The sequence below is a fragment of the Schistocerca gregaria genome, unplaced genomic scaffold (assembly GCF_023897955.1).
Source record: "Schistocerca gregaria isolate iqSchGreg1 unplaced genomic scaffold, iqSchGreg1.2 ptg000948l, whole genome shotgun sequence".
Lineage (NCBI taxonomy): Eukaryota > Metazoa > Arthropoda > Insecta > Orthoptera > Acrididae > Schistocerca > Schistocerca gregaria.
Window position 1 is genome coordinate 20,001 of NW_026062301.1, and position 5,031 is coordinate 25,031.

At 57.1% G+C, this 5,031-nt stretch overlaps 2 non-coding genes and 1 pseudogene across 2 annotated transcripts; all 3 read right to left on the reverse strand.

Moving 5' to 3' along the window:
• The window catches only part of LOC126325900 (large subunit ribosomal RNA), a 4,957-nt pseudogene extending 2,788 nt beyond the window's left edge, over positions 1–2,169 (reverse strand).
• Positions 2,170–2,357: 188 nt separating this feature from the next.
• Positions 2,358–2,512, reverse strand: LOC126325901 (5.8S ribosomal RNA). Its single transcript, XR_007560412.1, has one exon. It is a non-coding gene; the product is annotated as a 5.8S ribosomal RNA (ribosomal RNA).
• A 368-nt stretch (positions 2,513–2,880) lies between these two features.
• On the reverse strand, positions 2,881–4,773 carry LOC126325887 (small subunit ribosomal RNA). Its single transcript, XR_007560400.1, has one exon. It is a non-coding gene; the product is annotated as a small subunit ribosomal RNA (ribosomal RNA).
• Between the last annotated feature and the right edge of the window lie 258 nt (positions 4,774–5,031).

Sequence of the window (5,031 nt, forward strand, 5' to 3'; positions counted from 1 at the left end):
CGTTCCAAACCCTATCTCCCTGCTAGAGGATTCCAGGGAACTCGAACGCTCATGCAGAAAAGAAAACTCTTCCCCGATCTCCCGACGGCGTCTCCGGGTCCTTTTGGGTTACCCCGACGAGCATCTCTAAAAGAGGGGCCCGACTTATATCGGTTCCGCTGCCGGGTTCCGGAATAGGAACCGGATTCCCTTTCGCCCAACGGGGGCCAGCACAAAGTGCATCATGCTATGACGGCCCCCATCAACATCGGATTTCTCCTAGGGCTTAGGATCGACTGACTCGTGTGCAACGGCTGTTCACACGAAACCCTTCTCCGCGTCAGCCCTCCAGGGCCTCGCTGGAGTATTTGCTACTACCACCAAGATCTGCACCGACGGCGGCTCCAGGCAGGCTCACGCCCAGACCCTTCTGCGCCCACCGCCGCGACCCTCCTACTCGTCAGGGCTTCGCGGCCGGCCGCGAGGACCGGCCATGACTGCCAGACTGACGGCCGAGTATAGGCACGACGCTTCAGCGCCATCCATTTTCAGGGCTAGTTGCTTCGGCAGGTGAGTTGTTACACACTCCTTAGCGGATTCCGACTTCCATGGCCACCGTCCTGCTGTCTTAAGCAACCAACGCCTTTCATGGTTTCCCATGAGCGTCGATTCGGGCGCCTTAACTCGGCGTTTGGTTCATCCCACAGCGCCAGTTCTGCTTACCAAAAGTGGCCCACTTGGCACTCCGATCCGAGTCGTTTGCTCGCGGCTTCAGCATATCAAGCAAGCCGGAGATCTCACCCATTTAAAGTTTGAGAATAGGTTGAGGTCGTTTCGGCCCCAAGGCCTCTAATCATTCGCTTTACCGGATGAGACTCGTACGAGCACCAGCTATCCTGAGGGAAACTTCGGAGGGAACCAGCTACTAGATGGTTCGATTAGTCTTTCGCCCCTATACCCAGCTCCGACGATCGATTTGCACGTCAGAATCGCTACGGACCTCCATCAGGGTTTCCCCTGACTTCGTCCTGGCCAGGCATAGTTCACCATCTTTCGGGTCCCAACGTGTACGCTCTAGGTGCGCCTCACCTCGCAATGAGGACGAGACGCCCCGGGAGTGCGGAGGCCGCCGCCCCGTGAAGGGCGGGGAAGCCCCATCCTCCCTCGGCCCGCGCAAGGCGAGACCTTCACTTTCATTACGCCTTTAGGTTTCGTACAGCCCAATGACTCGCGCACATGTTAGACTCCTTGGTCCGTGTTTCAAGACGGGTCGTGAAATTGTCCAAAGCTGAAGCGCCGCTGACGGGAGCGATTATTCCGCCCGAGAGCATCCCGAGCCAACAGCGGCGCGGGTCCGGGGCCGGGCCAGGTAGGTCCGTCATCCGGGAAGAACCGCGCGCGCTTGCCGGGAGCCCGAGCGCCCAAAGGGGCGAATCGACTCCTCCAGATATACCGCCGAGCAGCCAGCCAGGACACCGGGGCTCTGCCCAACAGACGCGAACCGAGGCCCGCGGAAGGACAGGCTGCGCACCCGGGCCGTAGGCCGGCACCCAGCGGGTCGCGACGTCCTACTAGGGGAGAAGTGCGGCCCACCGCACACCGGAACGGCCCCACCCCGCGGCGAGTGGAAAGGCAACCGGACACGACCCCGCCGCGGATTGCTCCGCGCGGGCGGCCGGCCCCATCTGCCGAGGGCGGGGGCCAGTGGCCGGATGGGCGTGAATCTCACCCGTTCGACCTTTCGGACTTCTCACGTTTACCCCAGAACGGTTTCACGTACTTTTGAACTCTCTCTTCAAAGTTCTTTTCAACTTTCCCTCACGGTACTTGTTCGCTATCGGTCTCGTGGTCATATTTAGTCTCAGATGGAGTTTACCACCCACTTGGAGCTGCACTCTCAAGCAACCCGACTCGAAGGAGAGGTCCCGCCGACGCTCGCACCGGCCGCTACGGGCCTGGCACCCTCTACGGGCCGTGGCCTCATTCAAGTTGGACTTGGGCTCGGCGCGAGGCGTCGGGGTAGTGGACCCTCCCAAACACCACATGCCACGACAGGCGGCAGCCTGCGGGGTTCGGTGCTGGACTCTTCCCTGTTCGCTCGCCGCTACTGGGGGAATCCTTGTTAGTTTCTTTTCCTCCGCTTAGTAATATGCTTAAATTCAGCGGGTAGTCTCGCCTGCTCTGAGGTCGTTGTACGAGGTGTCGCACGCCACACCGCCAGCCGGCTGTGCACGCTACCGAGAAAGTACCGGTATGCGAACCGCCAGGCGACGGGCGCGCATCGCACGTTTAAGGAGACGCGGCCGGCCACACAGGCGACCACGACACTCCCACGTCTCCGAAGCGGGACAAACGCCGCGCGCTTCAGTATACGTAGCCGACCCTCAGCCAGACGTGGCCCGGGAACGGAATCCATGGACCGCAATGTGCGTTCGAAACGTCGATGTTCATGTGTCCTGCAGTTCACATGTCGACGCGCAATTTGCTGCGTTCTTCATCGACCCACGAGCCGAGTGATCCACCGTCCTGGGTGATCTTTTCCTTTTCAGTCTCCCACTGTCTCTTTCAAGACAGTAGCATTTGCGGGACTGAGGCGTCTGACGGCCCCTGTTCCACTATTTTTTTTTGTGTCCAACGGCCTCACAGCCGATGGGCGTCGTACGGCTCCACACCGGAGCGGACAGGCACTCGGGCGAACGTCATTCAAAACCGGCGCCAGGCGCCAGGTACCGCAGGCCAGCCGCTCCAGAGCTTCAGCGCTCGTACCACACAACAACAACACTTCCGCTAGTTTTGAGAGGCACACGTGGTTCCGCACGCGGCGCACGGCCACTGCCGTACAGGTAGCGTGTTGCGCGACACGACACGACACGCACATCGAAAGACATGCAGTCTAGTCGGTAATGATCCTTCCGCAGGTTCACCTACGGAAACCTTGTTACGACTTTTACTTCCTCTAAATGATCAAGTTTGGTCATCTTTCCGGTAGCATCGGCAACGACAGAGTCGATGCCGCGTACCAGTCCGAAGACCTCACTAAATCATTCAATCGGTAGTAGCGACGGGCGGTGTGTACAAAGGGCAGGGACGTAATCAACGCGAGCTTATGACTCGCGCTTACTGGGAATTCCTCGTTCATGGGGAACAATTGCAAGCCCCAATCCCTAGCACGAAGGAGGTTCAGCGGGTTACCCCGACCTTTCGGCCTAGGAAGACACGCTGATTCCTTCAGTGTAGCGCGCGTGCGGCCCAGAACATCTAAGGGCATCACAGACCTGTTATTGCTCAATCTCGTGCGGCTAGAAGCCGCCTGTCCCTCTAAGAAGAAAAGTAATCGCTGACAGCACGAAGGATGTCACGCGACTAGTTAGCAGGCTAGAGTCTCGTTCGTTATCGGAATTAACCAGACAAATCGCTCCACCAACTAAGAACGGCCATGCACCACCACCCACCGAATCAAGAAAGAGCTATCAATCTGTCAATCCTTCCGGTGTCCGGGCCTGGTGAGGTTTCCCGTGTTGAGTCAAATTAAGCCGCAGGCTCCACTCCTGGTGGTGCCCTTCCGTCAATTCCTTTAAGTTTCAGCTTTGCAACCATACTTCCCCCGGAACCCAAAAGCTTTGGTTTCCCGGAGGCTGCCCGCCGAGTCATCGGAGGAACTGCGGCGGATCGCTGGCTGGCATCGTTTATGGTTAGAACTAGGGCGGTATCTGATCGCCTTCGAACCTCTAACTTTCGTTCTTGATTAATGAAAACATACTTGGCAAATGCTTTCGCTTCTGTTCGTCTTGCGACGATCCAAGAATTTCACCTCTAACGTCGCAATACGAATGCCCCCGCCTGTCCCTATTAATCATTACCTCGGGTTCCGAAAACCAACAAAATAGAACCGAGGTCCTATTCCATTATTCCATGCACACAGTATTCAGGCGGGCTTGCCTGCTTTAAGCACTCTAATTTGTTCAAAGTAAACGTGCCGGCCCACCGAGACACTCAACAAAGAGCACCCTGGTAGGATTTAAACGGGGTCCGCCTCGGGACGCGAAAGCACCCCTTCGGCTCGCCCCACCGGCAGGACGTCCCACGATACATGCCAGTTAAACACCGACGGGCGGTGAACCAACAGCGTGGGACACAAATCCAACTACGAGCTTTTTAACCGCAACAACTTTAATATACGCTATTGGAGCTGGAATTACCGCGGCTGCTGGCACCAGACTTGCCCTCCAATAGATACTCGTTAAAGGATTTAAAGTGTACTCATTCCGATTACGGGGCCTCGGATGAGTCCCGTATCGTTATTTTTCGTCACTACCTCCCCGTGCCGGGAGTGGGTAATTTGCGCGCCTGCTGCCTTCCTTGGATGTGGTAGCCGTTTCTCAGGCTCCCTCTCCGGAATCGAACCCTGATTCCCCGTTACCCGTTACAACCATGGTAGGCGCAGAACCTACCATCGACAGTTGATAAGGCAGACATTTGAAAGATGCGTCGCCGGTACGAGGACCGTGCGATCAGCCCAAAGTTATTCAGAGTCACCAAGGCAAACGGACCAGACAAGCCAATCCGATTGGTTTTGATCTAATAAAAGCGTCCCTTCCATCTCTGGTCGGGACTCTGTTTGCATGTATTAGCTCTAGAATTACCACAGTTATCCAAGTAACGTGGGTACGATCTAAGGAACCATAACTGATTTAATGAGCCATTCGCGGTTTCACCTTAATGCGGCTTGTACTGAGACATGCATGGCTTAATCTTTGAGACAAGCATATGACTACTGGCAGGATCAACCAGGGAGCTGCGTCAACTAGAGCTGAGCAGCCGGCCGCCCGGGAGTGTGTCCCGGGGGCCCGCGCGAACACGCAAGCGTCCGCTCAATTATTCTGCAAACAGGAGGAGGCCGAGCTCCCCTGCACGATACACCTCGAAACCCTCTCAGGTCCCGGCGGCGCGCAGCGCCGTCCTAGGTACTTGGTCGGTTTCGAGAGAGGCGCAATCGCCCGGAGTTAGGCGAGTAGACGGTTTTAGTGCGAACACCCTTGCTCCCAACTGAGC